A 12,976-nucleotide genomic window follows, 5' to 3' on the forward strand; every position below is an offset into this window, starting at 1 on the left:
AACTCATTCTGACAAAGAGTTACAATTTTCATTCAAAATTCAGTGTAGCTTTTGCCTTTCTTTTTTTCCTAGTAAAAGAGCTCCTTTCAACATTTCTCAGCTAGTAAACTAATACAATATTGTAAAGTTTAAAAATAAAATAAAATTAAAAAAAAAAAAAAAAGAATCTGCCTGCAATGCAGGAGACCCGGATTCAGTTCCTGGGTTGGGAAGATACCCTGGGGAAGGAAATGGCAACCCACTCCAGTATTCTTGCCTGGAGAATCCCATGGACAGAGAAGCCTGGCAGGCTATAGTTCATGGGGTTGCAAAGAATCAGACATGACTTAGCAACTAAACCCCCACCACCACCACCATTTCTTATAAGGCAGGTGTAGTGTTTATGAACTCCTTCAGATTTTGCTTATTTGGTAAAGTATTTCTCCATCATATCTGAATGATAACGTTGCTGGATAGAGTATTCTTGGGTGACAGTTTGTATATTTCAGTATTTTGAAAATGCTATTCTACTTCCTCCTGCTATGTAGGGTTCCTGCTGAGATATCTATTTATAGCCTAATGGAGATTCCTTTGTAGGTCACCATCCTTTTTCCCCTGGCTGTCTTTAAAATTTTTTCTTTGTTATTGACTTTAGACAATTTTAGGATTGTGTCTTGGAGAAGGTCTTTTTACATTGAAGTAATTAGGTGTTCTCTTAGCTTCACAGACTTATATACTCAGTTTCTTCTCCAAGATTGGGAAGTTCTCAGCTGTTATTTCTTTGGATAAACTCTCTCCTTCCTTCTCCCTCTCTTTTTTTTGTGGAATACCCATTAACTTAATATTGCCCTTTCTAAAAGAATCAAGTAGCTCTCATACAACGTCCTCATTTTTAAGTATCTTATTTATTTTCCCCTTCTATTTGTATCATTTCTAGATTTTCATCTTCAAGCTCGCTAATCCTCTGTCTCTATGGTCGGCTCGATTTCCAATACTTTCTAATGCATTCTTCATCTTGTTTACTAAATTCTTCAGCTCCAGAATTTCTGTTTGCTTTTCTTCAGAGTTTCAATCTCTTTATTTAAATACTTCTTCTCTTCATTCATTTTATTTCTGAGCTCACTGAACTGCCTTTCTAAGTTTCCTTGTAGCTCACTGAATTCTGTCAGTTATATAGCAGTATTCTATGACTTCAAGCTTGATTTCTGAAGAACTGTCATTTTCTTTAGGTGGAATAGTGTTTCTGTGGTTCTTTACAGTACTTGGAATAATTGTTCTACTATTGCCTTTGAAGTTAATGACCAGGTTAGAAGTTACCCTTTCATCTGCTTTCCTGTAGGTGGTAATATAACACAAACTTTTTGTTTCTCTTACCTGAGTTGCCTGTGGTTACATTTGAGAGTTGGCATTTCTCAGTTTCTACCATCTCTGTAAACGTGTGGTTCCAAGTCTTTATTATCTCTCCTTGTGCCTCTGGTGGCCTTGCTGCCTTGCTTCCGCCAGAGCCACTGTCATCACTGAAATAGTGGGCTCTTCCCTCGTACCTGGGATCCCCTGAGTCCCAGGCTTTATTGCCTTGAGGGAAGAGGAAGGACAGGGTAGCGAGGTAGGGCCCCAGGCCCATCTGCCACCACTGCCTGTCACCTGTGGTCATGGACGCTGCTGCACTTGGGACACCAGAGCCGTGATAGGCCCTCCTCTCTGCTACTGGGTTCTCTGAAGCTGTGGGCTCAGCTGTTGTGGTCTCAGGGCCAGGGTTACAGGTACTGACTTTTCTATTCTCTCAGTTCTACTTCCTCTATGTGTTCCAGTTAGCCCACCTTTAGATGCACTGATGTAACAGGAGGGAAAGGGAAAGGCCACAACTTTTGAAAGAATGACATAACCCAAGGACACAACATAAACTGATTAGAATCAAATTGACCAAGATGGCAGACAAGACTAGACCTTAATCTTCAATCAGCAAATGAAATGACACACCCAGAGGTGCCATGACAATTCCAAGGCACTGTTAAAAGATCAAGGAGTGGGTGAGGGCCAAATCCTGGAAATCTCCACCCCTTCCCAAAAATAAGGGAAGCTTATTTTTTTTATAAGCTGGGTAACTTCATATGCTAATGAGTGGGACACGGGTTTTTGTAGCATATGATCGTGGAGTAGAAGGATGTGTGCTCATCTTCTCCTGTGAGTACTCCAAAAATACAACTCACCGCTGAACAACCATCAGCTGGAGAATGTTGGCAAAGGAGAAGCCCCAGCAAGACAGTAGGAGGGGTCAAATCACGTTTAGAATCAAACCCCTTACCCACCAGAGATGCTCAGAGAGCTCAAACAAATCATGTCCCTCTCATTAGCATATGAAATTACCCAGCTTATAAAAATTAACCACACCAAATTCCGTGGCTGCATTTGCCCTCTGCAATGGCCCACACTCTGTCTGTGGAGTGTGCTTCTCTCTGAATCTGAATAAATCCACTTCTTACCTGTCACTTTGTCTCTCACTGAATTCTTCCTGCGATGAGACATCAAGAACCCAAGCTTCATTAGGTCCTGAAACCAGGTACTGTGGGTTTTAGATGGGTTTGAGCCCCAGCCACGTGGGTTCAAGTCCCAAGCAGGGTTTTGACTAGGTTTGAGTCCCAGCCACATAGGTTCAAGTTCCAATCAGTGGTAAAGAGTTTCACTAATGTGTGGAATTCTCAAGCATCCTGTTTCAGGCAGGTTGCCTCTGTCAAATTATATATATTTTACTAGCTGTAGATTGAAGGAGATAAAGAAAGGTAGATTTTCACTCTGCCCTTTTGTTGATGTCACTCAACCAATCATTTCTTAATGAACTCCATGTAAGAAAAATTACTTTCAAATCTCAAAATCCATTAATGCTTGCACAGTTATTCAAAAATTAATTCATTCATCCAACAAGTATTTATCTAGCCTCTACTCTATGTCCTGCCTTATTTTAGGAAATGGAAATAACACAAAATGTCTGGCTTTATTATGCTTTCATTCCAGTGGAAGAATATAATTTATTAAGACAAACAACATAAACTTGACAATTAAGTACAACACAGTATCAAAGAGAAACCAGCAGAAAATAAAGTGAGAAGACAGAGAGCAGATTGACTTCGATAATGTGGTCAGAGAAGGCCTTTCTGAAGCGATCCTTTTAAGAAGAATCTTGAATAAAGAAAAGAAGCAAGCTTACAGATCTTTGGTGGAAAAGCATTCAGAGCAGAACAGCCAGCAAGTGCAAAGAGCCTGAGATGGGAAGAGTCATTTGATGTGTCCAAGAAAGAGAAAAGAAGCTTATTTAACTAGGATGGGAGGAGTAGTCAGAAGCCAAATAATAAAGTCTTTGTAGGCCTTACATGGATTAGTTCAGGGAAGTGATGGAATTTTTATTATGTTTTAAAAGGATTACTTTTTTCTCCCAAGGAAAAGACAGCAAGGAGACAGGGAAACCATTACCTATAAGGGACCAAACATCACAGCCATCCAGGAGGCAGGTGATGGTGTTTTAGTTTCAGATGTTTCAGTGAAGGGTATGATGAAGACTTAGATTTTTTATATATTTTGAAGAATAATGTTTGCTGATTATGATAGAGAAAATGGAATTAAGAATGACTTAAATATTTTGCATTTATAATTGAGCAAAAATTTTTAAGGTGGATAATGCTGGCCAGGTTAAAGGAAGAAAATAAAGATTTTGATGTTGAATATAGTAAGTCTATGGAGAAGGAAATGGCAACCCACTCCAGTATTCTTGCCTGGAGAATCCCATGGACGGAGGAGCCTGGTAGGCTACAGTCCACTGGGTCGCAAAGAGTCGGACACGACTGAGTGACTTCACTTTCACTTTCATAGTAAGTCTAAGATACTTGTTAGCTATCCAACACAAAGATGTGAAGTACCACTTCTATATTCACATCAGGAATTTAGGAAAGATAGCAAAGCAAATGATCTCCAGTCTATAAATGAGGCTTATTGTCCCCCTTTTAACTTGATATTATAGAAAATTTTCTAAGGAGACTTGTACTCATTCTCCTTACCATTAAATATGTCAGGCTCCTGAAGGCATGTTCCTCCAGAGTCAAACTTGATTCCATTACTGCTCTCCAAAGATCATTTGAGTATATTTCTGATTGTTGTAAAGATAGTGGTGGGCAGGCCCAAACCTTTGGAAAATCTTGCATCTACCAAGAAGGAAAACCATTTAACATGGACAAAGCTATATTTTGGATGCCTTTCCAAAAGAAACCTGAGAACAGATGAAACAGTTTTTTCCAAAGACATGTATTTGTTTTTCTAAATGTGAACGAATAAAATAGTCACTTTGGGCTATTTAAATTTAAATTAATTTAAATTTAAAACTTAGAAGTCAATTTCTCATTTGTACCAGTCACATTTCAAGGACTCACACTGATGGTGATTACCGTTATGGACAGTGCAAAAATAGAACATTTCTATCATCACAAAAATGTATTACAAACTAATAGTATGGCTATTTTAGTTTTTGTCTTTGAATATCAATTTATATGTTATTGAATTACTCAAATCATATGCTGTTTAGTTTTTTGCTTGCTTCAGTCCTATTCTATTCAGTATTAGTTCTGTCAATTTTGTGTATAAAGGTCTTTTCTGGGAGAATGTTCCAAAGCCAGGCCAGAATTCTTTGTAAACAGAGGTTAATCACTCAATCAGTTCTGAAAAGGACTTAAAATTGTGAATTATTGGTTTATGTGGTAATCATTTCACTGTTCATCCATTTTGCCAAGTCTCTTTCTTTCACTTCCTTTAATTAAGCTAAGTCATGTGACATGGTTCAGTCACTGAAATATGAGCAAGTTTGATGTGTGTCCCTTCCAGGAGGAAGGCACAAACTACTAAGAGCATGATTTAGCATGTTACTTTCCTTCTTTATATCAACTGGCAATGTTTCTGATGCTGAGAGTTCTGTGAGAGTTGGTGGAAGAAACGAAAATGAAATGCAGCACAGAGTATGCAGAATGGACTTGAAGACAGACATATAAAATGAGTGAGAAATAACTTTACTGTTTGTATTAGCTTTCATTAGATAAGGCTGCAGGAACAAGCAACTCCACACTGTAGTGGTTTACAACAGCAAACTCAAGTTACGTGATGGCTCTCAGTCAGCCGCACCTCTAAATCGTTACTCTATCTGTATTCTCCATCCCAGGATGTACTCTGTCTTGACCTAATGCTGAGAAGAAAAGAGTAAAATAGAACCACACAATGGCCACTAAAGTGTCTGAATGTGGTATACATCACACCCATTCAAATTCCACTGGACAAAAAATAAGACAAATGGCCTAGGCTCACATCAACAGGTTAGGGATGTACATTATCCCACCAGGAAACACTCATGTTTCATGGGAATCAACAGGAATGCCATGATCATGTGACCTGAAGAAGAGAAAAATCATTGGAAATAATATGATCTATCATATTACTTAATTGTTGTTGTTGTAAGTTGTGTCTGATTCTTTGCAACCCCATGGACTGCAGCACCTCCCTGTCCCTGACCATCTCCCAGAGTTGGCCCAAGTTCATGCCCACATTATTTGAAGCTACTGACTTTGTTTCTTCAACATAACATAGTTCATCCTATCGAATGCAATTCATTTTAAAAACTTAAATAGAAGGCATCTATTAATTAAAAGCTATTTGCCAATTTATCTACTTATTATCTTACAAAGTTACATGCCAAAGAATTTTAAATGCCTGCCTTTAACAGGTTAACAGCAAGCATACATTTACATCAAGCTGAATTCAACTTTATTTCCAAGAGATCAAAAATGATTATATATTAAGACATCTCTGGAATACTCCAGTAAACATTATTTAGCACAAAACAGGGTGCCTGGGATTATGAATGATGTTTGTTGGATGAATAAATGTAAATGAAATTAGCCCTATATAACTTATCACTAATATATGAGATCCCAGTTTGAAGAGGAATGCATCATCTCATTATTAAGAATGCTTTAAACCCATATATCTTCCTCTCTATCTAATGAAGACCTAGGTTAATTGCCAGTCTGTCAAAAGTGATAATCCGGAAAGTATTACAGAAAAATGACTAGTAGAGCTATGAACCATCCTAAGAAATCTTATGACAGAAAGAAATTAACTCATACCATTTATACTCTGCAGGCAATAAGAAGTTCAGAAATAATTAATTGGCTAAAATAAAGTCTTCAGGCTTGCCTAATAATATGGGAATCTATAGAATTCATAAAAATGGTTCTTTAATGATTCACATTCCTGCTGTACTCAATCTCCAATCCCCATTTCCAAATTTGGTCTGTGCAGTACCAGAAACACTCTTTAATTTAGAATATAAGTACTGAATGCTTCCTGTATATCAGGCACTGAAAATAATTTAGAGATTATAACACCATCACCCTGCCCTTATGGAACTTCCAAGTAAGACTTTCAGAATATTCTGTTTCATTTTTATTTTTGAAGCAAAACTATTTCATATACTTTTAAGAATAAAATATTGTTCTAATTAATCTACAAAAAAAATGGACATAAGAATGATTTTCAAATAAATTTGAAATGTGTTGAATTCAGGATACCTTTCTAACATCTTGAATAGTATAGAGTTTGAGGCCAAACTGCACCCCTATGGATTTTATATTTTCAAGGTCAAGATGCCATTTCAACTACTAAGAATATGTGAGCTCCTCCTCTACATGTCCACAATAAAAAATAGTAAAGCTTAACTACTAGCTCAAAAACATGAGGCAGCATGAATAAAAACTATAACTTAAGTTTCAAAGAGGCTAATATATCAATAAGATCAGCAAAGTGAAGCAGGGTGACTACAATTTCCTTCAAATCTATTAAACTGTTTAAAGTGTAGAGAATTAGGGACTTACTGACGACTTATTGATGATTAATGATTTAACTGATTTAAGTATGAATTATTAAATATTAAAAACCAATCCACAAATACTATCAAGGCTTAGCCTACTTATGTTAACCCAATCACACACAAATTCTAACCACTGACATATATTTAAAACCTCATTTATCAGTGGCCATTTTGTCTGGATTTATAGTTCACAGGAACTATTTGCTTTCTAAAACTGTCTTAAAATCTCCACTATCAAATTTTTTGCAAACTATAACATACATTAAAATACAGCAAACATTTTGGTAAACATGTCTAGGAACCTTGACATGTTAACACATAATTGGAGAATTCAGAGTTGGGACAATGAAGGACACATTGTACCTGCTCACAAGACAGATGTTGTGCTTCATCCAAAATGAATCCAACTAACACAACATTATAAAGCAATTATACTCCAATTAAGAAATAAATAAAATAAGGCAAATGCACCCACACACTGTTCCTGGGTGTTCAAAATCGTCACATTCACTAAGAGGTGGAACAACAGCATTGTATAATAGAAAGAGTATTTCAAGATCTGGATTTCTCTTCTAGTAATATTAGAAATGTCCTCATGAGTCACAGTTGGTCAATTTCTAAAATAGGGATAAATAAGGTCAAATATGAATAATGAATTTACCTTCACAGTGACTCTGAAGGACATACAGGTGGAGACACAGATAAAAATCTAGATATAGACCCATGTACATATACAGTGAAATTCTCATTATCATAAAAACAGATATATTTGAGGGCCGTGTTGTACTGTAAGGAACTTAATAGGCTGAGAAAGCATATGACGTATACATAGGAACACTAATTTTGAACCCAAAGCAATTATCTACTTGGTCAGAAAATCACTTCAAAATGAGTTTCCATTTGGCAGGTTATGGATATTTAATATATAGAGAGTGCTTGAGTTGAATAAAAAACACTTTCAGGAGTTGCTTTGAGGAGTTCCATTCTCTCTGAATTAAACTCTGAGTGAAATACGTGATTCTTTCTGCTGGATGAACTTCACCTCAAAGACGGCAAAACTTCTGTGAAATGCAGCATAATTTTAGCCTACTTATTTCACAGATTACAGGAAACCATCTGGACATTCTTTTTCCTGGAAATTCTTAAAAATTGGGTCCTCATAAGATGAGAGTCCTTTGTCGGTGCACAAATCAGAAGAATGAGGATGAAAGTGCCTTTAATGATGGTCCTGCTTTTGGTCCTCATACATCCCATGTATTTCCACGGCTATGGAAACTCTAAGGTACATTAAGGTCCAGATTTGGTACAGTGGTTATCTGTACACTTAGTTATCAATCATTTAAAATAGAAGATGAACAGATCAATGTCCTTCTGTACATTTGGAGATGATTAAATATTTTAGCTTTCTGTAAATACATGTGGAGGTAGATAGTAAGAAAAAATGTTATATGACATAATCTTTTCTAACAACCAAGTATGTATGTGTGTGCATGTGTGTAGAAACCTAAAAAGTAACACTCTACTTACGAAGCATAAATATGTAGTTTAATCAAAGAAAATCTGTGGAACTCAAGTTAAGAAAGGTATTGACTTTGATTTTTAATTCCAAGGTATCCATTATTCAGTTTTGTACTTCTCATTAATTTTTTAAGTGTGAAAATCACTGTCCAAAGTTATTGTAATTCATTTTCTCAGATGTGAAAGTCATATGAAATCCAATTTAGTAAGGGCTTAAATTAACCAAAATAAGGACATTTATGTTTGGACACTAAGTTTTTAATCTCCTTTATTTTCACAACTGTCCCCTAATCCTCCCTCCAACATACACATGTCACATGCACACACAAACATGCCTTGGTCTAACTTTGTATGCTCTTTATATACAGCATATATATACAATATATACAGTACACACACACACACATATAGAGAGAGAGATAGACAGACAGAGACAGAGAGACAGAGAGATCTCCAAGCTAAACCTAAGTAAACGAGGTCATAAAGAAAAAATGGGACATTTATGATAAAGTATATCCTCAAAAGATATTTAAGTACAAGGGGGGAAAATAGTAATCTCAGAGTGGAGATACCTATGATTAAATGATCAAAGTTAACATTACCAGTAATGGGAGACTCTATATCTATATATTTAAATCTATATTTATAGCCATATGAGGGGGAATGGTGAAGCAAATTGGGGAAATGTAGAATTAATTTGCAGAATATAGATGAAGGGTATTGGTAATTTTTAGTGTTTTTTAAAATAACACCATTATTGAATTATGATTTACCTATCATAAAATTCACCATTTTTAAGTGTACAATTAAGTATGTTTTAGTATTACGTTCTCAGAGTTGTGCAATAATCACCACTTTCTAATTTTAGAACACTTTCCTCACCCCATTTAGTAGTCACTCCCTACTCTCCCCTGAACTCGACCCCCAACAATCACAAAATCTTTCTGTCAGTTGAATTGTTTAATCTGGAACTTTAATACAAATAGAGTAATACAATATGTGATCCTTTGTAACTAGCTGCTTTCAACCAGCATAATGTGTTCAAGATTCATCTATGTGCAACATAAAATACCTTTATTTTATTGAAGAATGATATCCCATTGCACTGATAAACCCCATTTTATTTATCCACTTTAAGTTGATGAACATTTGGCTTGCTTTTAGCTTTGTTTGACTCTTCTGATAATGATGCTGTGAAGACTTATGTGCAAGTTTTTGTGTTGGCATTATGTCTCATTCCTCTTCAGTACAGGAGGTGAATCACCAGATCACAAGGCAATTCTATGTTTCATATTTTGAGAAACTGCCAAACTGTTTTCTTCACATTCTTGTCACCATTGCTATTATCTGTCTTGGGTGTGTGTGTGTGTGTGTGTGTGACCATCCTAATGGATGTTAAGTGGTATCTCTTGTTTTTATGTGCATTTTACTAATGACTGATATTAAATTTTTGAGGGGCTTACTGGACATTTGTATATCCTCCTTGGAAAGATGCAATCCCTATGAAAATCCCAATAGCATTTTTCATTGATATAAAGAAACACAATCCTACAATTTATATGAACTCAGAAAAGATCCTGAATTGCCAAACGAATCCTGAAAAGAACAAAGCTGGAGGTATCACACTTCCTTGTTTCAAACTACAATATAAAGTTACAGCACTCAAAACATTATGATACTGGCATAAAAATAGACACATAGACCAACAGAACAGAATCAAGAGCCCCAAAACAAATCTTTCATATATAGTCAACTAATATTTGACAAGGGACCTTTCCCCCATTGAGTAATGGGGAAAGGACAGTCTCTTCAATAACTGATGCTGGGAAAATTGGATCATCATTATGTAGAGGAACAAACTAGATTCCCAACTTATACTATTCACAAAAACTAACTCAAAATTAATTAAAGATTTAAACATAGACCTTAAACTATAAAATTCCTAGAAGAAAACAGATAGAAAAGCTCCTGACATTAGGCTTAGAAATGATTCTTTGGCTATAACACCAAAAGTACAAACACAAAAACAAAAATCAGCAAGTGGGACTTTACGAAACTGAAAAACTTTTGCATAGCAAAAGAAACAGCCAACAAAATAAGAAGGCAGCCAATGAAATGAGGGAAACTATTTGCAAATCATGTATCTAACAAGGGGTTAATATTCAAAATATATAAGGAACCCAGACAACTCAACAGCAAAGAAAAAAAAAAGAACTGATTTAAAAATGGGCAGAGAGATTGAATAGACATGTTTTTCCAAAGACATACAAATGGACAACAAGTATATAAAAAGCTGCTCAACATCACTAATTATTAAGAAAATGTAAATCAAACCACAGGTATCACCTTACACCTCTTAGGATGGTTATCACCAAAAAGACAAGAGATAATTGTCAACAAGGATGTGGAGAAAAGGGAATCCTTGTGCATTGCTGGTGGGAATGTAAATCAGTGCAGCCACTATGGAAAATGACATGGAAGTTCCTCAAAAATTGAAAACAGAACTACTAGTACTATATGATTCAGCAATTTCACTTTTAGATATATATCTAAAGGAAAATAAATCACTATTTTGAAAAAAAAAATCTGCACCCCATATCACTGAAGCACTGTTTACAATAGCCAAGACATGGAAACAACTTAAGTGTCCACTGGCCAATGAATGGATAAAGAAAATGTGCTGCATATATACGATGGAATATTACTTAGCTATAAAAAAGAAAGAAATTTTAACATTTGTGACAATATGGGTGGATCTTGAAGGCATTCCACTAAGTGAAATAAGTCAGACAAAAAGTTAAATACTCTATGATCTCCTTTATATGTACAATCTAAAATAAAAATGTCAAACTCATAGATACAAATAGATTGGTGATTGACAGAGGCAGGGATGGGGAGGTCAGCAAAATAGGTGAAGGTCCGACAAAGGTAAAAATTTCCACTTAGAAGATCAATAAATCCTGGGAATATAATGTGCACCATGGCTATAGTTAATGACACTGTACTGTATATTTAAAAGTTTATGAGAGAATAGATCTTGAGAATTCCTGCCACAAGAAAAAAAAAATGTGTAACTATGTGAGGTAATGGATGTTAATTGGACTTATTATGGCAAACGTTTTGAAATTATATATATATATCTCAAACCAGTATACTATATACCTTAAATTAATAAAATGTTATATGTCAATTATATGTAATAAAACTAGGGAAAATATTAAAACTAGAAGGACCAAATGATCCAGTAATCTCACTGCTGGGTATATATCCAAAGGAAGAAAATTAGGACATCCACCCTCCCATGTTTACTGTAGTTTATTACAAAATAGACAAGACAGAGAAGAGGGAGTGTGTGTGTGTGTGTGTGTGTGTGTGTGTGTGTGTTACACAAGGACATACAAAGGAATATTATTTGGCCATAAAAAATAAGGAAATCCTATCATTTCTGACAATATGAATGGAACCTGAAGACATTATGCTAAGTGAAATAAATCAGAGAAAGGCAAATATCATATGATATCACTTACGGTGGAGTCTACAAAAGACAAAGTTATAGAAACTCTTAGAGAGTAGGATAATGGTTACCAGGGTATGGAAGATGGAAGAAATCGAGATGTTGTTCAAAGGGTACAAACTCCCAGTTATACAATGCGTGAATTCTGGAGATCTAATGTACAGCATCAGTTCAGTTCAGTTCAGTTCAGTCACTCAGTCGTGTCCAACTCTTTGCAACCCCATGAATCACAGCACGCCAGGCCTCCCTGTCCATCACAAACTCCTGGAGTTCACTCAAACACATGTCCATCGAGTCGGTGATGCCATCCAGCCATCTCATTTTCTGTTGTCCCCTTCTCCTCCTGCCCTCAACCCCTCCCAGCATCAGGATCTTTTCCAATGAGTCAAAGCTTCGCATGAGGTGGCCAAAGTACTGGAGTTTCAGCTTTAGCATCATTCCTTCCAAAGAAATCCCAGGACTGATCTCCTTTAGAATGGACTGTTTGGATCTCCTTGCAGTCCAAGGGACTCTCAAGAGTCTTCTCCAACACCACAGTTCAAAAGCATCAATTCTTCGGTGCTCAGCTTTCTTCACAGTCCAATTCTCACATCCATACATGACCCCTGGAAAAACCATAGCCTTGACTAGATGGACCTTTGTTGGCAAAGGAATATCTCTGCTTTTCAATATGCTATCTAGGTTAGTAATAACTTTCCTTCCAAGGACTAAGCGTCTTTTAATTTCATGGCTGCAATCACCATCTGCAGTGATTTTGGAGCCCCGAAAAATAAAGTCTGACACTGTTTCCACTGTTTCCCCATCTATTTGCCATGAAGTGATGGGACCAGATTCCATGATCTTAGTTTGAATGTTGAGCTTTAAGCCAACATTTTCACTCTCCTCTTAGTATACTTTAATTGTTTAGACTTGGTTTCCTTTAGTTATTGAACATATTTATAATGACTGATTTAAAGTTTTTGTCCCATATCATAGGCAGAATACTGCTCCCTCCTCAAAAATGTCCACTCTCCAATCACTGGAATCTGTGTGTATATGTTACCAGCCCTACACTGTTATAAGGA

Source organism: Bos indicus, chromosome 11 (assembly GCF_029378745.1).
Source record: "Bos indicus isolate NIAB-ARS_2022 breed Sahiwal x Tharparkar chromosome 11, NIAB-ARS_B.indTharparkar_mat_pri_1.0, whole genome shotgun sequence".
Lineage (NCBI taxonomy): Eukaryota > Metazoa > Chordata > Mammalia > Artiodactyla > Bovidae > Bos > Bos indicus.